The 24876-nt window shown below is 40.2% G+C and overlaps 1 long non-coding RNA gene across 1 annotated transcript; it reads left to right on the top strand.

Moving 5' to 3' along the window:
• Positions 1 to 1225: 1225 nt before the first annotated feature.
• On the top strand, positions 1226 to 21277 carry LOC139041082 (uncharacterized). Its single transcript, XR_011495654.1, has 4 exons — positions 1226 to 1407; positions 2692 to 2845; positions 17934 to 18240; positions 19915 to 21277. It is a non-coding gene; the product is annotated as an uncharacterized lncRNA (long non-coding RNA).
• Positions 21278 to 24876: the final 3599 nt, after the last annotated feature.

The following is a 24876-nucleotide window of genomic DNA, read 5'->3' as shown; positions in this document are numbered from 1 at the left end:
ATGGTAAGCCCTAAAATAGGCATTTTACATATGTGATTTTGTGTAAACCTATATGGGTTGATATTGTGACTTCTATTTTAAAGATTTTTAAAAAGGCCCAGAGAATGTGAGAAATTTGCTAACACCACATTATGAGATTGCAGAAAAGCTGCAACTTAAATCTAGACTAATCTGACTCCAAAGCCTGTGCCCGGCCGCCCTGTAGGTCATCGTGCCCATCTCACTGCATCTGTGAGACAATACACCTAAACGAAACTCCAGGGGATGGGTGTCGCACCTAACTTGAAGAGTAATTCCAAATGCTCACTTGGTAATACATTCCAGGGCCTGTTAACCCTAATATTCAGGACCTTATTCTTTGTGCCTGTCTTGATTCTTTCTTGCTTCAATTTCATGTCATTTCACTTTGTTTTATAGGCAACAAGATGGAAAACAGCTGGCTACCATTTCTTACACAATAATCCTCCTAGGACTGGAAAATTCCTATGACATCATCTTGACTTCCTTTTCTCTAGTATAAAATATAGCCACACACCTCTTAGGAAGATTGTCCTAACTGATAGGCTTTCTCACCCAGACAGATTATAACTGTTAGCAGGGAACATGAGTGACAGGCAGCAGCAGGACTGGATAATCCATGGACAGATGCTCTTGGATCAAAGATTCATGTTGAAACCAGCTGTCAGAGCAAAGAAGCAAAGTTCAGGGAGGAAAGAGTGAGGTTGGGAACCAATGAGCCTTCCCAGTTACCTGCCATCACCACTTGCCTCAAAATAAACTCAGAGCCAGGATATGGGGTAGGGGAGCATAAAAATGAGGCGAGTAGGCTATTCCAGCTACTAATTTGGGGAAACTAAGGATTGGCAGGCAGTCCCCATGCCCTGGCACCTGGGGAATAAGGGCAGCTGTTCAGGAAACATAAAAACACAGTGGAGACCAGAGGAGGGGAGCCTTTCAAATGAGAATGTTAAATGTTTGGAACCCAGTGGCTAAGTACAACATTGCCAAATGTCATGCCGAAAACAGGAAAGCTTTCCTGGGCCCTGGATGTAAAGGCCAGGGAGCAACGCAAGGAGAAGTCTGCAAGGAAAATTACAGCAACACAGAAGCCTGTGCTGGCCTGGTGCAATCCCTTCTGCAGTTCTTACAGGAAGCAAAAGAAATAGCAGTCCAGCAGTGGGCCTGGCCTCCACGCCACACCTCCTTCCACGTCTGCAGTTGGAGCAGGAAGGGCAGTGGTGGGGCCGACTCCCTGACAGGGATCAAAACAGTACATTTCAAGAACAAAGCCTGTGCCGTTTACCTGCAGATCAAAGTTGGCTCTTAATAAGATGTGTGTCGGAGGGGGCAGAGAGAGGAATGTTTCCCTTTATTCCATTAAAAAGGGATTATGAGGTGACTGACCAGGTAAGCAGCATGATCTGTGAACAGAAACTGGTCCTTTGGAAGCAGGACTGTGGCTAAACAAAAGCCTTAAGAGACACAATCAGTGACTGTTAACTGCAGCACGGTGGTAAAGCATGATGTCTGTGTTTGTGTGTGTGTGCAAGGGCGTGTGCAATATTTTCTGCTGTTGCTAAGATGGTTTCCCCCCTCACTGTCCTCTCGCCCAATCAAAAGGTAGCTGCTCCTCATTGGTTGCCTGGCTTTATCGAATGACCATGACGAGCTGGAGTTGAGCCCACCTCATTGGTTTATTCCTATGGCCCATTGTCAGGGGAGAGCAAATCAGACACCTAATCAATATTTTGTGAAGTGGCACTAGACTCCTGGCTAAATTTGCATTAAATTCCTTCCTGTCCGTGCCTTTGCACTCCGAGAGCATCATATTAACTTCAGAGATAGAGAAAGGGGCAAAACAATCAAACACTGTCATCCTTCAGCCACTTTGGATGTATTCCTGAGTGTAGGCAAAAATCTTGGAACGTCAAACATGCAACAGAGGAATTGGTTATAAACAAGATGTAAATCTCCTGAGCAGAAACATACGTAACTAGGGTAGATTAGTGGTGTCCCTTCTAGATGCAAATTGAATCTTTCCTTCCCTCCCTCCTTCCTTCAGTCCTATAGTCATTCAACAAATATTTATTGAACACCTACTCTGAGTCGGGTTCTATGGTGGCCCTGGATACATCACTGTGTCAGGCAAGAAATGTTTCTTCTCTGGGCCATTCCAGAGCAAAGCAGGGTACTAGACCGCCAAGGTTCATCACATTCTAAAGAAACTGTCTCTAAAGGAAGGTGGGCTCTGATCATCATTCACAGAACGAGATGTGACCAAAGTTCCACAGTTGCATGTTTCCTGGTGGGAAACACAGATTCTGAATCAAAAGTTGGTCTAGTGGCCAGGATTTCCCCAGAGTTCCAAATGAATCTCAGAAAAAATATGGATGCATAGTGATCCTGAGGAAGAGGAAAACTTGAGGTGTTAATAAATATCCACCCTTTCACAGAGAAAATAGAAGCAAGCAGGAAAAAACTCCACCACCACTTAGCAGCTAACCTAGTCTGTGCTCCTATCCTCTATGCTCCTTCCCCTTATAAGGAACAAAGAAATTGTGTTTCTATCAAAATCGACCTTTTCATTTATGCACTAGCTCCATCCTCGCTCACCAACTCAAGGATCTCTTATAATCCTCACTTTGTTCTCTTAACATCATCAAATTTCCCCTCTGTTCTGGTCATTTTCAGCATCATGAAAATATGCTGCAGTATCCTCATCTTAAAAAGTGAAGATAATAAAGAAAAAAAAAACTTTTTATGGATCCAAGGCTGGTGTTCAGCTGGAACACACCAGAACTACCATCCTGACTGTTAAAATATTGAAACACTTCTGGACCTGGTGGTAAGTGCCCACTACCCTGAGCTTCCCAGTACCCTCTCTCTCACTTTTTTCACCCCAACCTCTCCCCTGGGACCTCCTGGACATGCCATAATCTAGCAAGCAAATGGTTAAAGTTTGGATCAGCAGGGCCCTACAAGACTCTGCTCCAGACCTATAGTCAGCATCCAATCTGACTTGTCAGGGCCTGGGCCATATTTATTAATATCATCCCTGCTAAGACCCTACATTTTCTTCGAGTCATTCCCCCCGTCCTCATTACTCTCTTCCCCTGTAAGAGCTGTCTATTTTCACTGTCTCTATTTCTCTTCCTCTTTTTTTTGGACTCATTCCAATCAGGTTATCTTTCCAATCTTTCCAGTATCACAGCTTTATGACCACTTCCTGTTCCTCGCCTTACAACAGCTTTACTTTTTTACTTTCTTTCTGTCTCTGAGACAACAATCTTTCTTCCAGTTTTCCTCCTTCCTATCAGACTGCCTTTTGTTCTCCTTTGCTGGTTCCTTCTTATCTTCTTGACCTCAAAACACTGAAGTGCTCTAGGGCTCGCTCAGTCTTGAGACCTCATATTCTTGTCACTCTACGTTCACTCTCTGGTGATTTCTTCCAGTCCCCGACATTGAATACTAGCTATACCCCAATCATTGTCAAATTTCTATCTCCTGCTTCAACATTTCCCTTGAAATCAAGATTCAAATATCCAATTGTCAACTCTGCATCTTCACTTGGGTGTATATATACCATACATCTCAAATTTAAGTTGCATGAAATTGTATCTTTGATCGTCCCCTCAAAAATTTTCCTACTTGCTCCCAGTCTGGTTCATCTCAGCAAAAGGCAACACTATCCTTCCCATCGCTCAGTCCAAAATACTTGTACTCAGGCTTGACTGCTTTTTTTTTTCACACCATACTACAATCCACTAGCAAATCCTGCAGTTCTATCTTCAAATCAGATCCAGAATCTGACCATTTATCACTAGCTCTCACCACAGCCATTCAAGTCCAAATCACTATCATATTTCCGCCTTATTATTGCAATGACCATCCAAAGATCTCCCTAGCTTCACCCTTGCCCCTTCTCTACCCTTAGGCAGAATAAGTCTCTTCAAATATAGTCAGTTCATGATACTTCTCTGCTCAGAGTTTTCAAATGGCTTCCATCTCCTCCAGAAAAAAATCTAAATTCTATACGTTATTCCTAGGCACTGAAAGGCAGTGGTAACTATGACAGGTTTTGCCTTCAAGGAGCCCATAGTTTATCAGCTAGGTTCCAGCTCTACTTCACTGTGTGACCACCTTACAAATACGTTGTTAATCACAAGGAAGACTGGGTGAGGATATGAATGATTTTTACACAAACTTAAAAACAAAAAACACAAACAAAAACAATTTGTGCACAATTTAAATCTTATTGGTCAGTTATGAACTTGAACTTTTTATTTAAGGGCAACATATCACCTTAATATGCATTAAAATGATTTCATATTGTCTCCACTGACATTATAAGCTGACATTAAATTGTATCTAATCTCTAATGTACATAGTGAACAATCAAAATACCTGTTGAATAAATGAATGCTTAGGAAATGGACTTCTTATTTATTACCTGTAGTGATGACAATGAGAACCATGAACTGAATATCTACTGTGTAAGGTGTGGGATTTCATATATTTAAATTACTTTTTTTTTACCCCAACAACTTTATTGTCTCCTTTTTAAAAGTGAAGCCATAGTTTTGTGACTCAGAAAAGTTGAATGTCTTTCTCAACGTATCATAACAAGGGGCAGAGTTTGAGATTTGAACAGTGATCTGTGTGGCTTCAATGCCTCTGCTTTTGCCATAGGCATATCATGATGAGTTCTTGCATATCTGTAACACTTTTAGCATTATAATGCTTTCATAATTATTATCTTGACAAACGTCCAAAGGGCACTGAAAGGTGAGAGGTAGATACTCCTGTCCTTTGTCTATACATGGGCATGCTAAGCTCCAGAGGCTCGAGGTCAAGCAAGGAGATGAAATTCCAGTCTTCTCCCTTCTCCCAGGATGTCTTCACTGGTCTTATGCTATCTTACCTATATTTTTCTTAACTAAATGAATTGGACCCATTTACCCTTTGAGTTCCAGAACAGATTTCCCAGAGTCTATAATCCCATAATTTTTATAGTTTATTGATTATCTTTCTCATACATAATGCTTTGAAATGCCAATTCCCCATCTCCTGGAAAGCAGGAACCTAATGTTATTTGTGGAGATGCTCTCAAGTCCATAGGAAGCTGAGTCCAATTTATCAATCTTCTGATGTCAAATTTCAATTCTATATTTGCTTGTAATATGAAAAAACTAAATAAATTCAAAATTTGTGCACACGAACTTGTATATTTTGACATAATCCAATAAACAACCATAATCAATGAGACGAAAATTCCCAAGATTTCACTGTATTTTTGAGAATCAAGCTTCTATTAACTAATCGTGACTTACCCCTATTCACACCAAAAATGCCCCTTTCTGTCAGTAGCCCATGTTGAATGATTCGTCTGTGGTCAAGGGGAAAAGCCAAAGAGGAAAATCTTATTGAGGAAACAGAACAGTAGAATGAAGAATGCTTTTCAAAGCCAGGTAAACATGAAGCCCCAGTGAGCTGAATGAATCAAGGTGCAAGTAGTTATTAGGAGAAGCATAGCTTTATATCAGTTCTCCAAAGAAGAAAACAGTAATTCATACAAAGCTCTGTGATGGAGTCAACTCCATGGAACAAATAAACCAATGAATGGTCATTCAGTCATTCAACAAGTACGCCTGCTGTTTTTAAGGGGCTGTTGTCTGTGTTACGAAGGGAAATCCTTTGCAAAACGCTCCCTTGCATGTATGAGTTGTATATAAATAGCCACTTTGATTGAACTTTCCTCCTAGGCACTTCACCACTTGTATACCTGTGTATCCTGCTGAAGGAAAACCACCCTCGGAAGATCAGGGTTAGATAAAGAATAGTATAGTAACAACCCTTCTAGTACAGTCCACAGAAAGAATTTTAACACATGTTAAAACACAATGGAGACAATGAAGACAGGTAAATGTCTTTTAAGTGAATTGCTAAGATTGCAGACTACTTAGAAGAAATGTTTTGAGATAAAGACAAGTCTACTGGTTGCACAAGCTATGTAACTCCAGCCTATGGTCCAGGAATTCAAGTAAGTGCATTTTTTAAACAGTAGGTTAGTTCTGGTTGGTTTACTAAAGTTAATTCTGCAGCTGATTTTCCAGAAATCGATCAATTTTCTTAAGATGAAGTACACCCTGGAGAAACAATGGATGCTGCCAAGTTCGTATAGTTAATAAGCTTTCTTCTAAATGTTTTCCATGTGTGTGACCCATGAACTTAGGATTCCTGAGGGCAGCATTTGAGGTAACTTCTTTTTGGAGTTTTCTTACCCTCTAGAATTTTGTCAGTGCTCAGTTTAGAAAGGACTCTTGCAGAAAGTCCAAAATCCAAATCAACGGTTTCACAAATGGGAACGCTTCTATGGACTGGAAAAGGTTTACCGTGACACCAAGAATCAAGGGCATCTTCATGTTGGGGACCTCCCAACTCACATGACCCAGAGTGGGAAAGGATTTGTGTGGGTCCTGCCTGATCCTCTTGGCACCTCTGTGAAGTCTGAACGGCTCTGCAGAGACCAGTTTGAAGACCACTGACCTCATTTCTCACAGAGAGAAACTACGACTGAGAAAGACAAAATGCCTCCTTCAAAATTATATAACCAGTTATTGTTGAGGTGGAATTAGTTTCGTGATTCCCAAGACAGCATTTTTCCTCATACCAGACTCCTCTTAATTTTAGAGCCTCCTGCAGTCTCCCTACAGCAAAATTTCCTCTCTATTTCAGGCAACCAGAGCAGACCAGGTTGTGTGTGTGCCACCCAAGGCCATTTGTCAGTGCCAGTCTCTCACCAGGCAATGCCAACCCCGGCATCTGGTCCTGGTCCCTAGCACTTCTGCTCTCATAATTAAAGAGCTGACGGATACAAACAAACTGTAACTTGAGCACTACATGGTCAGTGAGTAGAGGCCAAACATGGGTGAGTGCTGACTCATAAGGTAAGAAGGAGTCAGTTTACAAGTTTCCAGTCTTGTTTATCTCTGGTGACAGGTACATAAATATTGCAATTGCTACAAAGAACATTTTAAAACTCAACCCAAAATATTCCGCAATCCCATAGCAAGTTTAACAAAACTTACTCTATCCCATTTTATTTAGGTGGGACTGTTTGTGGGCCAGCGGGTTGGGGTTATTTTCAGGTTTGACTCAGGGCTTGATTACTCAGTGAGCCATACCGGGGCCAGTATGATGCGAAAACTTTTTGTGACTCTTTGTGGAACACCAGGATGACCTATTGGCTCAGACTGTATATGACTGTATATGACTTTACCAGCTCTCTTCTTGGGACAGATACCGTTCCCAAGAGGCCCCACGCAGACAAGGTCTGAAAGATCTGAAGCAGCAGCAGCACAACCTGAGACTTATGCTGTTTGCCTCTACTGTTGCAATCTGATTGTGGATGTGACACTAACAAGTTGTATTTCTCTCTCTGTGAAACAATCTAGAGACTCACTTCTCAAATCGTGGTCAAGTGCATAGGCAGCAGCTGGAGCTTTATTAAACAGGCAGAATCCCAAAACCACCCAGACCTACTGAATCAGAATCAGCATTTTAGAAAGATCTCCAGGTGATTTGTGTGCATATTAAATTGGGAAGCACTGATCTAGAAATTAACACCACGACTGTCTGGCTTCACCATTAGCAACCTTTACAAAATTTCAACTGGTAGACCACATTGGGTTTTCTGGGCATTTCAGTGGAGAAAGAAAGGAAAGCAATAAAATCTAAAGCTTCCTTAAAATGTATTCAGTTTTTGCTCCAGCAGGTTTATCACCTCCATTTTTTCCTTTAAGGGCTGTTGGAGCAGAATTTGCTTTGGATCACCAGCAAAGATTTGAAAGAAGAATATGCATTGTGGACTGTGACAACCAATAGTAAATATATTTGGCATTAAAGTGCCTTTCTTTCATTTCTAGACATCCAGTTGGCCACCAAGTCCTTTTGATTTTACCTCCTAAATGATTTTTTAATCTGAGTCCTCCCTTATATCCCCACCACCCTGCTTTAGCTCAGGTCCTTATCATCTATAACACAGGTGTTAAAATAGTCTCTCAACTGCATACCTGGTCTCCCTATGCAGTATTTTGCTTTCGTCCATTGCATCCTCCAAATTGTCATCAGAAAGGACATATCAAAGGCAAATCTGATCACATTATCTTCTTGTTTGATGTCCTTTAATGACTTCCGACAAAGTCAATACTTTCAGGTTTTTCATGCAAGGTCTTTGGTGATATTGCTTTTTTCTACCTTCCCAATCCTATTTCTCCCACTTTCCTACTTGTCCACGAACCTCCTAATATATGTGGTCCATGCCTCTCCCTTTGCCCAAGCTTCCTCTCTGCTGGCAATACTCTTTTTTCATTCTCTGCCAGATAAACCTCTTCTTACCTTTTATGATCACGTCATTCTTTTTATCACCTCTGCGAAGCTCTTCCTGACCATGACTCTCCACCACGAGGTACAGCTGATCATCCTTGCAACCCAATGACACTTCATATTTGCTCTATTAGCAGCACTTGCACCGAACTATAGTGTCTGTCAGCTTGACTCTGTCCTTGCATGAGTCTATGAGACCTTGGGGCCAGGAACCATGTCACCATCTTCTTTTGTATCTTGAGTATCAAGTACCTTTGTCAACATGTAGTAGGCACTCAATGAATGTTTGATGAATTAGGTAATTAATGTAGTCACTGTGTAAAATAGCTATCACATTATCCCTGGGAACTGTGAAAAATACACAGCAACTACAGATCTAGTGGAAATAGTTTCAATGAATTAATCTTTGAGATTCTCCAATGATGGCTATTAAGAAATTGATGTTAATAGTGAAAATTACCTATGTTAGCTCTACCAAGGGAAAAGATCTACCTCAAATCATTTATTAAACACCTAATCACCTGTAACATCTAATGATCAGCAGAATTATAGCCTAAGGCACAACCAAGCCCTGCCTTCTAGGGACTTTCAGTCTGAGACAGTTAACATGGACACCAGCCACTCTCCCGGATGGTCACAGAATCTTTCCCTTGTGGCCTGATGATGCTGTTAGAAAGGGAGAAAGACAAGAAGTGAGCTCAATTGGAGAAAACAATTCTAGGAATTGGATGTCAGCCTCTGCTCCCCCGTATCCCCACATTGGGGTTCATGAGACCCTCTGCTTCAAGCTCAGCTCAACTGGTCTCCAAGATCAACTTGGGCCTCAGGCAGGAAAGACTTCAGGAGCTCCAGCTCAGCATTCTTCCTCCAAGGGCAAGCTACACCTGCACCCTGTCTTCCACCTCACATTCATATCCCCTGCTCCTGAAGCCCAGAACTCATCTTATATTCCAGTTTCTGCTTATGGAAACAATATGGATAATGCTATTTCACACATTAATTCAACCTATGTGCCAGGCACCATTCTGGGTACTTCATGTGTATTAACAAGTTAAATATTCACAACAAACAATTTACTAGGTACTGAATTATCAGCATTTTACAGAAGAGGGAAGCAAAGACATAGAAAAGTTTCCCTGTATTGCTTGCTTTTGCTTTCTTCTGGTCATGTTCTGTCTAATTGCTGCAGATTCCATGATGCTTACTGCTTTGGGTCACCTTACCCTTCAGATATTATGCTTTGAACTTTGCAGCTGGATCTGCACAACCTCGGTCCCCATGCCACATGCTCCCTGCCACCTCTCAGTCTGGTCATCCTATTACAGATTAATCTGCTCATTCCAGCCCTGTTCTGAAGAGGAGAGTGAAAGTCAGGCATAAGGTCATTTATTTTCCACTCTATTTAATATAGATAATTAATGCTGATAGAAAAGAATTAAATTCAGTGTATGTCATATGCATAAAACACTGAGAGGTGACAGGCATCCACACTATATAATATCTGAATTAGGGAAAGAGGAAAGACAAGGTCTGTTTTTAACAATGCATCGTTATACAGACATACTCCTAGATATCTATCTAGGCTCCATAAACTCGCATGGTAACAAAGCACAGGATGTCCATTAACAAACTAAAATATCTGCACACACCAGGAAACAAACCATCAGTGCTCCATTACCTGGGAGAGACAATCCGTGGAAACATCTGGAACAGATTCAGGATTCTGTCCCTAACAAGCCTTTTCAATGAACTGCACATGCATTTACTCTGACATTTGCATAGTTCAGATAATAACGGTTCTCCATTTCATGCTCAGTGCTGAGGTCAATGTCCCAGGAAGCTGTTTAGCAACAATTCCCCTTTTCAGACAGTTAAGAAGACTTGGAAAAGAGGGAACGGAAGCCATCCACTGCCCTGGGCTTGGAGCTGTAAGGCAGACTGTATTCCCAGACATACACACATGGGGAGCATGTGAATGGGGAAACTTTGAGAAATCTTGATTAGATTTCATCATCCTACTCCGTATCTCTAAATCAGAACCTGCCAACTATGGCCCAGGTATTTATATAGAGAGAGAATGCTAGAATTTCAAAAAGAGATTCTGATACATGTTACTGTTTAGAAAATACCGCCAGAATTATCATTTTGGAAGAGCAAGAATACTAATAGCATACACATTCTGCTCCAATAATATCAGGAAATATAAATGAGATGCTGATAAACTAAATCAAAAGAATTAGGAAAAAAGGGAGTGTCCTTAAATATAGAAGAATTCCGATCATAATGCAATGAGCTCTGCAAAATCTCATCAATGATGACTGTTCCTCAAAGAGATCTAATTTGAAAAAAAAGGGGGGAGAAATTTAATGTACAGATGGCCCTCACCTAAGAGAAACACATCATAAACATCTTTTAATAATAAGAGAGAAATTAAGGGTATGAACCTGAGATTTAGAGAAGATTCATGGCAAGGTTTTGATTGTAGTCCACTAACAGTCTGGTACATTTAAATTGTAATTTAATTTACAAATATTTGATGAACTTAATTTGAGGAGGGATATAGTCATCTATCTACCCCATTAAAATAAACTGATGCCTGGACTGTAAGTGTTGCAATCCACAAAGGCGGATTTTCCAAAGTCACAACACTGATCAGATTTTTCTTCTCACTGCCCATCACTTCAGGCCCCCTGTTGATGACAGCAGTTGCCTGAATCAGGAACATCATCTAAGACAAAGCTCCGATCATGTGATGGATGGTGTAGGTCTCACACAAGCAAGACCTGCACAAAACTGCAGGAGCTTTGGGTCTTTTTTAACCGAGACAGGTCATTAGAAAAAATGGAAAGATGTCTTCTGGAGGCTTAATTAAGGAAGTTAATTCTCGGCCCCATCATAGGCCCATTAACCTTTCTCTGTTCCTAAAATATCTTATGTAGTGTCAAAAAGAAGCAAAGATGAGAAAAAGAGCTGTGTAATTAAACCTACTTAACCTTAAAATGGAAATGTGTCGAGGGATAGAAGCAATTGGTATGAAGCTCCTAACCTGTATTCACGACCCCAAAACCCAGAACCCATATGCCTCGTTTGCTATGCCTTACTCACATTTTCTTTGCTATGGTGTTGGATAACTTTGCTGGCTAATTTACTTACCAAGTCTAACCTAAACCATGAGATGTCAGCTCTCGTTGCTGGAAGGGCAGTACTAGCCTAGTATAGGGAACAAATAAATTGCTGGTTTCTGTAAAGATTTCTTGCCACACAGAACATTTCTAAAGTTCTCAAGGAGATGATTTCCCCTGACCTAGGAACACCTGGAATTGACTTCTTTCTTCCCCAATCTGTAAGAATGTGGCCAAACTGGGGTGGAGTTTGGTTCAAGATCTAAGAGAATCTCATGTATATATTTTCTTCCATGAAATCACATAATTCTGAATGGTAATTCTTCCTGAATGCCAATGTAAGACTAAGTATGAAAGGGCAGAGGCATAGCAAGAATTTCGCTGCCTTCTCAACCACAGCAGAACTTTGCAAGGGGAGTATTGTCAACAGGTTTCTGTCCCATTAGGGAACCATCATGGGGTCTGGGAAAGATGATTACAGCTGCTTCTGTTCTGCTTCGCCTACTAGCTCCTTCTAGGTTCTGTGTCATGGGCTATATCAGTAGGGAGAGGAAGATTTTTCCACCAATCCAAAACCCATCTGAAGTGCTACAAGTTCCAAAAATTAACAGAAGCAGCCAAGTCTCTATTAAATACCAGCAGATTATGCACACTACAGATCATTCATGATGACTCTGTATTCTCCAGGGGCCTCTCAGTGCAAATTCTAATACGAGAGTTGACATAAAATACAGGGCACCTGTAGTTTTATTTGCTAAGTCTGGCAACCTTACCTAATGCCCAACTGGTAATCATCACCCATCACCATAAAACAGGACATTTTAGAGAGAACTTGGAACCAGCGTGTCTGCCTCATTTTACATATGAGGAAACCAAGACCCAAAGCGTTATGGCAGAGGGTGGCAGGGCTGCTTGTTCTTAAGTCTCACAGCTAGTCAGAGGCAGTGTTTGGACCAGAATTGTGTAAGGTTTGTACCCATTTTTCCCCCCACCATCCATATTGTTTCTCTAATAACAATGCAATTCTTTTTGTGGTTGTTGTTGTGTTGTGTAACTAGGCTTTCCAAAAATCTGAACTTTCTTGAGCATTACCCTGCTTGGGCCTCTATGCTAAATTCTGTGGACAGACAAAAAGAAAAGAGGTAACATGCTCTTCCCTGATCTTTATAACTTTTATAGTTTCGATTGGCTAAGTCTTAAGGAAAAGAAAAATTCAAATTTTTTGCCTACCGGCAAAGGTTCAAAAAATAATTTTTTCAAACCCAAATATAAAGATGTCCTTGTTTATGTACTATTTTTTTAAGTATTTGGGCCATTGCACCCCTCCATCAGTGTTAATAAGCCACGCTGGTATTCTAGGCAAAAGGTCATAAATATAATCAAGTCTTAGCCAACCATTAGATCACTCTGTTCTGCAAAATCAGTTGGGAATGATTATTTGAATCCAGCCGGAACATGCCTCATAACTTTAGTCATGGCCCCTTCAGAACCTTCTTTATACACTTCTGCCAGGAGAAGACAGAGTATGAAAATCCAATATGTGCATAAGTCTGTCACTCACTTATGAAGATGTGAATGGCACTTGGCTATACTCAAGATAAACTTGTGCCTGTCTGGCCATCGCACGCTACTATGAACATTATTTGTGCTGGTGCACTTTTTATTTACAATAAGGTTTCGTCAGATCTTTCTCTCTTATAAATAACCGATTTTGCATATCTTTATAAAATATAGTCTTGGACTTTGAAACAACATAGGCATCACATGCTAATATAAGTGTGTTTAATCTAGGACTTATACAATACCAATATGAATCCAGTTGGAAATTCAGATTTTATTCATACTTTAAAACAAAGAATTCATATTTTCAGATCATCAGTGTTACAGAGCTTCATCTAGATAATTTTCCACACAACCACTTAAAGTGGCTTAACAATGATCAACAAATTGATAATCGGAAATATTGTGATTTTTCTCAAGAATCAGGCTTCTGCTGGCTATGCCATGAAGGTTGCATCAAATCTACCCATAAACAGAGACAAAGCCAGGGTTAATGTCATCTCTGCTGATTCTCTCCTCCTCTCCTTACCCTCAAATGATCACAAGTGGCACCATCTCACTTAGTTTCTTAAGTTGAAATCATAGGAGTCATCCTTGATCCTCTCATTCTTTTTCTTCTCACATTCAATCCATCGGGGGTCCATCTGCCTCACAACCATCTCTATTCATCCATTATCCATCTCTACTACCACCCTAGTCCAAGCCAGGGCTCTCTGGACAGGACCGCTGATGAGCCTCCTGTTTCCGCTCATCACTTTCTACTATCCACCCCCTCATATTAGCAAAACATAATCTTTAATGTAAATCAAATCATGTCACCCTCATGCTTAAAACCCTACAATGGTTTCTCATTGCATTTAGAAAAACTCCAAACCCTCCCCCTGGCGTATAAATCCTTAGATGCTATGGCTCCAGCTAATTTGTCTGACTTAATCTTGTACCTCTCTCCACGTGGTTCACTACACTGGAGCCACACCAGCCTTCTTCTCTTCCTTGAATGTGCTAAGGTCCTTCTCTCCTCAGGGCTTTTAAATAAGCTGTTTTCTCTGGAATGCTCGTCCCCCAGACACTCTCCTCATCATTCAGGACTCAGTCTCAAATGTTTCCTTCTCAGAGAGATTTTCACCGACTACCCCCTTGCACATACACTGCCATACACAGTCATCATTACATTAATCTACTTTATTTTCTTTGTGGTGCTTATCACTCACTGAAATTATTTTATAGTTTCTTGTTATTTTGGAGTCCACTCTCTAGAACATAAGGCACACATGAGCAAAGACAATATCTTGTCGCCCGTTTCATTCTCAGTGCCAAGAATGATGCTGGTGTATAGAAAGAGCTTGCTCAATAATTATTGAATGAATAAATGAATGAAAAGATGAAGCTCACCATCATTAGCATCGTCACCATAGCAGCTATCACTTTACATGTGCTTACTAGATACCAGGCACATGACCTCAATTAATCTTCACAACAACTAAATGATAAAAAAAAAAAATTACTATTGCTAATTTACAGATGAGGAACTAAAGCCCAGAAAGATCATGAAACTTCCCCAAGGTCTCAGGTAGTAAAGAATGAAACCAGTCTATCTGGCTTCAAAGCCTCTGTCTTTTCAATCCCACCTGTGTTTATATTGTACAGAGAGTATGGTTTTGTGGGGCATAGGTCTAAATCAATTCATTTGTTCTTTAATTTTGTCAGCTATTTATTCAGTACCAGTTATGTGCTAGGCATTTTGTGAGGTGTTACGAATATCAAAGTGAACAAGATAGAATCCTTGCTTTCATTTATCTTGCACTCCAATAATTATTTGGTTAATGCTTATAAGAGCTAGTCTGATTGTACTAGTCTGGTAGAGCCGCCATAACAAAATAACCCAGACTGGGTGGTTTAAACAACAAAATATGATTTTCTCATTCTTCTGGAGGCTGGAAGTCCAAGATCAAGGTGCTGGCAAGGTTGGATTCTCCTGAGGCCTCTCTCATTGGCTGGCACATAGCTATTCTCACAAAGCCTTTTCTCTGTGCACGTGCATCCCTGGGGTCTCTTCCTCTTCTTATGAGGACACCAGACATAATGGATTAGGACTTCTATGTATGACTTTATTTAATCGTAATTGCCTTTTTAAAGGTTCTATCCCCAAATGCAGTTACATTGGGGGTTAAGTCTTCAACATAGGAATTTTTGGAGGACAAAATTCAGACTAATTATCAATTCATTGGTTATTGCTAAGTTTCACACATTAAGCGGTTGTGTGAAAAGTGTCTAGGTGAAGCTTGAGTTTTCACTGGGTTTTCCTTGCTACTTCTCCTTTACCTCTTGGGCTTGAGATTCACTGCACATCCACTTCACATAGGGTTTATGTGGCTGTCATTTGCTGGTTTTAATTAGTGTGTGGTACTGAGCATCATTACAATGTTGGTGGTATTAAATTTCAGTGTACTCAAATACCATGAGTTGAAATCACAGCTCATGACAGCCATGGGGAAGCTAGCCTTGAACTAAACTGGGAGATAATTAAAACAGGCAGGAGCAGAGATTGTTCATACTGGCCTCTCCTGCTCTCTGACATAACAACCCTCTTTTGGTGTCATGTCTTTCTTCCTTTGTCTTATTCATTTACTCTCTAACAAAGTTTACTCTGAAGCGGGCACCTAACAAGGATGACAGTGTTATGAGCAAGAAAAGAAAGCAAGTAGAAAGAAGAAATGTTTGTTCTGAGAAGCTGCCTCTGGTGGGTTTAAAACAATTGTGGAATAAAACCAGAATGACTTGCTCAGAGTGGTGGCAAGTGTGCCTTTCTAGCTCAAAGACTTCATTAGTTTTTATGTGTGTCTATGTGAGGGTGTGCAGAGTTTTCTTTCCATTATACTAAAGAGAGAAAAGAGAGACAAATAGTAGCTAACTGAAAATCACTGATAGATAGGCAAATGCATCAAATCATAGGCATTCGCCAGACATATTCTTTGCCACTTACTCTGGAACCACCCCACCCATTAACTACCACTGTCACTGAAGCTTAAGTAAAGTGCAAAGAGCTTTGATTGGCAAATGGAAACTTACCTCTATTTGGCTTCATTGAATCAGTTAGGCTTCTTAGAAATCAAGGTAGGCTGGCTTCTAGGAGATGCTAATATGGGAGCTATTGATACAAAAAGGCAAGTAGATGGCTTAGCATCTAACCCCAAAGCAGAGAAACTTGGAAAACTGGCCTGAAACATATGGACTACCCTACTTCCAGATTTAAACAGTTTTAGACAAAAGTTAAGTTCTAAGAAGAAAATCAACCAGGTGTGGTGATAGACAAAAAAGGAAGGAGAGGGAGTGGCCAGAAAAGATTAAATTTAAAACAAAGCATGGAGAATGAGGAATAGTCAGGCTAAGAGGAAGAGAGGGAAAGAAAATAACAGGTGCAAAGCTCCTGGGGTAAGAAAGAGCTTGGAGTGTTCTAGAAAGTGTCAGAAAGCCAGGGAGGGCTGAGCAATTGTGAGGAGGAGGATAAGAGTCTGGAATGAGGTTGGGGAGTTAAGTACATGGGCACGAACAAGATCCCACATGTTGTTTAAGGCAGGGTAAGGAGTTTAAAAGTTTTCTAAGAAGAATTAGAAGTCATTAAAAGATTTGAGCAGGGGAAAGACATGAGCTGATTTTTTGTTGTTTTTTAAAGATCTCTCTAGATACTCCCTGGGAAATGGCTTGTCAGGGATGGGGTGAAAGGGCAGAGTGGCAGCAGGGACATAGGTTAGGCGGCCGCAGCAGTAACCTGGGCAGTAGATAATGATAACTTGGGCTGGGATCGTGGCAAGAGAAGATGAGGAGGAGAAAACCATTTGAGGAACATTGTAGATATAGAATCAACAGAACATGCTCATAGACTGGATGTTGGGAATGAGGGAAAGACAGAAATTAAATCCTAAGTTTCTGGCCTGAGCCCATGAGAGGCTGTTGCTGTCCTTTTTCTTTGGGGTTAAGACTTGGAAGGAGCAAGGTTGGGTATAATGAGAAAGAGTTTGCAAGCAGGAGAAAATCAAGAGTTCCACTCTGATATCTTAACACTGAGGTTCCTTTGAGGCGTCTAATTAAAGGCATTATCTATAGTGAGTTACATATAGTTAAATATGTGAATCTGGAGCTCAGATGAGGGTTAGGGATGAAGACATAAATCTGAGAGCATGATGATATCACTATGTATGTAAAGTCATTGGATTGGAAGAACTCACCTAGGGAGAGAGTAGTGATAGAGGCAAGAGGACGACCCAGAGCTCTAATAGAAAAGGAGACTCTTACCTTCATGATAAGAAGAAAGGGTGATTCAACCAACCCAGAATGAATGGAACTGAAAAGAGAGAGACAGCCAGGGAGAATGTGTCTCCCACCCCAGTGCCAAGTGCCTGCCTAGAAAACCAAAACTAATCCTTATGAGGATTAAGTGAAATAACACATAGAGAAAGATTTAGTGAACTACAACTTATTTTTTAATACACAGTAGAATTATTACCTTATTGTCTGATCTTTTATTTATTTGCTGTATTTACTTGCTTTTTTTCTCGCTAAGAGGTAAACTCCTAAGGGCAAAGGTGCCATTATGCCCATTGAAGCTTCTCCAACACCTGGAACCAGTAAGTGCTGACTGACAGATTGAGTGTTGTTTTTACTATGTTCAAGAGAATAACTGGTCAATGCCTCTGATTCAGGTTGACTTCTGATAAACCATCATTCAGTTCTTGCTACTTCCTGCAATTCCTCATTCGCAGGGCAGACATCAGAACTCTTTAATCTTTTTCTGAGAAGCTCCTTTTCTCAAATCGATATGAACGGGGGAGATTCTCATCTGTTCACGATGGGTTTTTCTCCTCTTAGTTTTGCCAAGAAAAATTCAAAATCTCACACAAAAGTCAGAGAACTCACTTGAAGTAAAAGGAAATGAGGATTGAACAGAAATTCTTGTAAGAGCTCTGGACTTCAGCATACCTCTGTGTCAGGAACATCAATATGGCAGACCATCAATGAGAGGAGAGCAAATGTTACTGGAGAATTGTGTGAAAAGAAAAAAATGAATTTTCTTACTTTTTCTTCTATCAAGTTGCTCTTGCCTATTTTTCAAAGAAGTCTTTTTCTTTGTTTCTGTCTTTTTAAAGCCAAACACAGCCTCAAGAAACAAAAAAAGGTAAGATATTTTCACTTATCTTTGATATTCACACTCCCTTCTCCTAGGACTTCTAAACATCCTTCTCCCCTAACTGACTTTCAGGGAAGCTTAGGTAAGAAAAGAGTAATCTTTACTGCTAAAGGGGAAGAGGTTAAAGGTGAAGCCATCTCATCAGAAAACAATAGAATGTACTTTCAAAACATAATTTGGGAAGATGCACACTACTCTCTCCCTCATTAAAAATAAAACTCCATGACAGTAGCCAACATCTGAAAGGTGTAGACTGAGAACCATAAGCGATAATCAAGCTGACATACATGGAAGTTCTCTAGATTTTTGTAATCAAAGAGAATTCTGATTTTTTGGCTATGGGACCTTGGACAAATTATTTTTCATGCCTGGTTTTTTCGTCTTAAAGATGGATTGATGTCACTTACATTGCATGGTTGTTGTGAGGTTTAGGTACAAAGCACAAAGAGCCTCTGCAAAGCATGGCAGAAGATAAGGGATAACAGACAGACAAAATGCAAAAGCCTGCTCCCTACTCTTTGGTGGCTTTGAGGAATCATGGAAAACAGGGAGATACAGTAATGACAACAGATAAAATTTTTGAGGGGGCCAGCTCAGTGGAGTAGTGGTTAAGTGCTCACACTCCTCTTTGGCAGCCTGGGGTTCGCAGGTTCAGATCCCGGGCGTGGACCTATACACTACTCATCATGCCATGCTGTGGCAGCATCCCACATACAAAATAGAGGAAGATTGGCAACAGATGTAAGCTCAGGGCCAATCTTCCTCACACACACACACAGTCACACACACAAAATAAGTAATATTTTTCAGCTCTTACTATATTAGACACTGAAAGAAGTGCTCTCACAAAAATTAAGATATTTTCCTAAAGTCAGTAGGACAGTGGTGGAGCTGGAATTCATACCCAGGAATTTGGACTCCAGAGTTCCTGATCTTGCCTGCTACGATATACTGTCCCATAGGTATAGAGAAAACAAATATATGGAAAGCAGGATTCTCGAGTTCCAGTTTCCATTTCCCACAAACTAAGTTATTTGGCCCTGGGAAAGTCACCGAATTTCTCTGACCTTCAGTCTTCCCAACTGTAAATGGAAATGCTGGATACTATTGGATTGTCAACCTTGTGTCTCTCCTACAATCCTGTGATTTTTTCCAGTTTTATTGAGATGTAATTGACATATAATATTGTATTAATTTAAGGTGTACAGCATAGTGATTTGATATATGTATAGATTATGAAATGACTACAATAGCCACACACACACAGTTACAATTTTTTCTTGTGATGAGAACTTTGATTTACTCTTTTAGCATCTTTCAAATATACAATACAGTATCGTTAACTATAGTCCCCACACTGTACATTCCCAGAACTTATTTATCTTATAACTGGAAGCCAGTACCTTTTGACTGTGGTCCTGTGATTATGCTTGTTGTAATCATTCAGGTTTTCAAAACTGGTGAATCATTGGGCTGATAAAATGGAAGTCTGCAAGATGAACCACATCTCAAGTAGATTAAAAAACCACTGGTTTTGAACCTCCAGAAATGAAAGGAAATTGTATTATTCAGTGTTGACAATGGGATAGTCTATAGCACTTCATCTCATAGTCTTGACAGAGGTTCCTGCTACACTCAGACGTGAAATTTTCTATACTATAGATGCCAAGAAAAAGTGATGGATCTGAACAGATGAAGCAGACCTAGAAAGCAGCTGAAGCCACAATCACAGCCCACAGTGGTGACCAGTCATTACTGTACCCACTGCACCTGTGGGAAAACTAGGAGCAGTACATAACCTGGAAAACACAGCAGTCGTGGTGCAAAACCAGGGTTGGAGGCCAAATGTCTAACCCTAACATCGCCGATCTTTTCTTTTGATTTTCCTGTTTGATATCATCAAGTAGGAATAAAAAAATCAGATTTTCTTGATCCAACATGATTAGGTCTCAAATTTTCAGGTATAGACTGATGGTGCTTCCCCTCTTCAACAGTAGTGATTAAGTCCCAACAGAAATGGCTGACGGAAAAGCCTTGTCGTGGCTCCAGTCTAAATTGTTGAAGCATCAGAATTATATGGTGCTTTTATTATCTTGTGGAATGCATGTCCCTGGGGTACTCCTTTGAGTTCAACTAAAATGACAGTTTAATTCTCAGTAAATGAGTGCTAATTAAAATGCTTGGGGAAAGACTGTCATAATTGAATAATGAGAATAATGCAGCATACATTTGTTTAAAGGTTCCTGTAAGCTGAATTTAGGGATCAAAAAACGGTCTCTAGAAGCTCACAGGCAAAACCAACTCTCTGAAAAGTCTTTACTACTCAGCATGTGTATTCATTAAGCTAAGAGCATCCTGAGCAGGGATTGTATCAAAGCTGCTGCAAGAATCTAAATCTTGCCTTCACATTTGTCTCTTGCAAAATGTTTATAAACATGTTCCTTGATCCTAAATTTTGTGAAATGTAGGCTGGAGTGGAACCAGTGGTGTGGAAATCTATTTCTGATTTATTTCTAGACAGGTAGCTGTGATCACCTCTCTAGGGTCAAGTCTCTAGAGTGGAATTCACTTTACATAATAATGCTTTATAAAACTGTAGAATTAGACAATGCCAAGATTAGAAGTGTTCAGAAGGAAGCAATGTGGTTAAGTGGAAAGAGCACTGGATTCTAAGCTTAGCCTTGCCAATACAGTTCATGCATCACTTAATGATGAGGATACATTCTGAGACATATGTCTTTAGACGATTTCATTGTTGTGTGAATATCTTTTAATGTACTTACACAAACCTAGATGGTATAGCCTACTATCACACCTAGGCTATACCATCATATACGCATCTTGTCGTTGATCTGAACGTCGTTATTCAGCAAAAGACTATAATTATAAGACAGGCTGTAAATAGTTTAGTCCAGATCCTCATCATTTACTTAAACTTGTTTGGAGGATAAACTGAGATAATACATTTAAAAGTAATGTTCAAAGAAATAAAAACTACGTAAATGAAATAAAACTTTATCTTTAGCAATTGGTTGACTCTGGTATAAATAATATAAGCCTTATATTTATTTTCCTAATTCAGCTGACTTTAGTATATGGATACATTTTAACAGGTTGGATCCATTTGGCCAAGCTCATTATAGTAGCATATTATTAGGAAAACCTGAATTATCCTAAAATACAGAATCTATCCTTCATCCCACACAATGTCCAATTTATATACAAGCCCCCACCCCCAGCTGCTGAGATAATTGGATTGACTTTCATGCTTCTCAGTTTCTACATTTCCTTTAGCTCTTCCATCCTAGTAATAGTTAATTTCAAAGGCTTCAGGATTGTATTGAATCCAATCCATTCAGTGAGTTTCTGTCCTGTCCTTAAAGATCTATGGGAAAAATAAATTCTATAACCTCCTTCTATGCCTAACAACTTCTACAGTGGGTAAATTCTGTACAATCTGAATTCCTTGATTGTGAAAAAATGTCCCCAGGGCCACCCATTGGGAGGCCTCCCATACACTTACTAATCCAACACAGCTTAGAGGCCTTGACAGCTCCCGCAGCGCTGCTTATACACCCCCTTATGAATATGCAAAGACAATCTTTCACTTACAAAAGAAACTGATATAGCCATTATGGCCTGTGGTTAATCAAACCTCCATTCACTTCCCTCTGCTTGGAGAACCATCATCAAGAAAACGTGTTGCTAAGCAAACTTAGTAAGGACCTGGTTCTCATAAAAATGATTGCCTAGGGGCCAGCTTAGAAGTCAGGATCCAGGTTTTTTTCAGGCTTTAATTTGATTTCCTATCAAATCTAAGTTCATCATTCAGTTAAAGGAAGATTTGAGAGTTGCTCACGCATTGCTCATTTTAAGAAGTTAGAGTTTACATACATACACACAAACGCACACACACCAGGTCCTTCCACTTGCTTCTGTAACTGCTTCTTGGAAAACATCCAAGCTTAGGCCAAGGAGATGCATAAAAGAGAAGCTGCTGACTTTCGAAGCATCTGGTGAATTCACAACTTTCATTGAGCCTTACATAATGTATCATCAATATTCATTCTTTCATAGACATCTATCTTAGTCATTCCCACCTCCCCCAGGAAACATGATCAAGAGAAAACATAAAGGACATTAAATCACAAACTCTTAATGAAGAGTAGAAATTCATGTCCTCGCTTTGCAGCTAATTTTCAGTGCAATCTGAAAAGATCACTTAAACTATCTGCACCATGGATTCCATAGCCCCCAAATGGAGAATAATACTTCTATGAGACCAAGATAAGGCTTTAAACCTACCCACACAGTAGCTTAGTATCCTTCATAACTATCTGGGTTATCAGATTTCATCTAGGTTAGTTAAAACTTCTATTTTGTCAGATATAGGCACTAATTTCCTCCAGTAGGTTGTGGGCCAGTGGTATCAATTTCCCATTTCAGGCAACAATTTCAGTTTTCCATGTAAAGGATTCAAGGAGATGTGATAGACCCCAGGCATTGGGAAATGGGATTCTGGTATAAACAATCAAATAGATTAACCTCTGAGCTATCAAATTTATTTTGGAAACATTACTATACTAGATGGTAGATGTAGATTACAGATTATATCATATAATGTTTACATTTAATTGCTTTATGCCAAATAACATTGCTTTTACTCTTCCTAGCCTATGTTCATATAATAAACATGATTAGTGAATGACCTGTCTGCCCTCAAACTAGTTTGTTTTGATGTTAATATTATTTGAAATAGGATAGAGATAATAACAACAAAACTGCCTTCAAAGAATTTTAAGCCCCACTCAGCTCTGAGCTGCTGCTGCTGCTTCTTCTTCTTCTTCTTTGGTGAGGAAGATTGGCCCTGAGCTAACATCTGTTGCCAATCTTCCTATTTTCTTTTTTTTTTTTCTCTCCAAAGCCCCAGTACATAGTTGTATATTCTAGTGTTAAGCCATTCTAATTCTTCTATGTGGGATGCCACCACAGCATGGCTTGATGAGCTGTATGTGGGTCCACGCCTGGGATCCAAACTGGTGAACTCTGGACCGCAGAAGCAGAGTATGTGAACCTAACTACTTGGCCAGGGGGCCGGCCCCAGCTCTGAGCTTCTTGAGGATAGGAACTCTATACTACTTGTCTCTATATCCCTGGCACAGCATTTGGCCCATGTGAGCTTCCGATGGCTAATGTAGTATTTTCCATTAGTTCAATGGTGGCCACAAATCAGTGTTTCTCAGAATATGGTCCAGAGTCACCTGAGGACTTGTTTAAAGGTGAGCTTCCCATGCCCCACTTGAGGCTTACAGAATCCCAGTCTCTCTCGGTAGGGCACAGGAATCTGCCATTTTAACAAACTCTCAGGTGGTTCTTGGGCACATTTCAGTTAAAGAAACTCTGCTTTGCTTTTTTGTCTCAAAAGCATTATTTTTAGCTTTACTGGAACACTTCAGTCAACATGAAGCAAACAATGGTTCTAATATGTAAGGAACTCTTGTTCCAAAGGCTTCATGTCCATACCTAGTTTAAGGACCCATATTTTTGATATTCCAAAAGCCCGTCAGCAGAGCCAAGACCTAGGTCATCATTTGATGCTCAATCGCTCTCTGATGTCAGACACCTAAAATCAGTTTCTCCTATATCTGTTTTGCCATCAGATTGACATGGATTCATCACTTAAGGTTTTCCAATAAGGAGGAGCTAACGGACCTTTGAGTCAAGTGTAGCGTGGTCTCGTGTGTGTGCATTTAAATGCTTTGATTTCTTCAGTTTTGCTTTATTCAATTAATTCATCAGCTTGCAGCTAGTCAAGTGTGACTTCTTAATAGTGTGGGTCTTGCTTACTCCTTCAATCAACTCTTGGCATCTAATGCTCCTATCTTCTCAGAACATTTATAATAAGACCTCTACCTGCTTTGTCTGCATCCTATTGGAAGGGTTCTTTATGGGGCATTTGTGGATTTTTATATTCAGCCATTAGAAAAACACACAAAAGTACACTCCACTGAATATTTGGGTCTACGTTCCTGAAAGATATGCTCCTCAGGGATGCTGTGGCATAGCTTTATGAAGGAGCCCTTGTCTAATAACAGTTGATATGGATCAGGGTCTCATTCTAAGCTTTCAGTGAAGTTTTTCATCTAATCTTCTTTCTTAGAATTCATATGTCTGGCACTTCTGTCAACATTGTACTTACAGCTTCTGTGACATGACTGAAACTCCTCAAGGGCAGTAAGTGATGGCATGTCTTTTTTTTTCCCCTCACCTCACTCTGTGTCTCTCCCAAATGCATCAGGAAAAATCCAAGATGAGATGCTTAATTCTACACAGGTGACAATGCAGTCACTTGAATTAATAATTATGTATAACGGTTAGACTTCCAAGGTCCAGAGTGTTAAAATCAAAGAGGGGAGAGGGGTACACACTGAGTCCCTCTAGCAAATTTTCTGGACCCCAGTGCCTCCAGGATGACATCTAGGCCTCTGGATGGCTCACATGTTCTCCCTGAAGGGCAGAGGGTCCCCTCCAATGGCGTTGATCAGTCTCTCCTCTGCTTTATGGCCTGCATTCTGGCTGCCCTGAGATTTGTTGATTTCATTTACTGATCACCACTATTGTTGA

The sequence above is a fragment of the Equus asinus genome, chromosome 20 (genome assembly GCF_041296235.1).
Source record: "Equus asinus isolate D_3611 breed Donkey chromosome 20, EquAss-T2T_v2, whole genome shotgun sequence".
Taxonomy (NCBI): Eukaryota; Metazoa; Chordata; class Mammalia; order Perissodactyla; family Equidae; genus Equus; species Equus asinus.
This window is presented reverse-complemented; position numbering and strand designations above follow the sequence as displayed.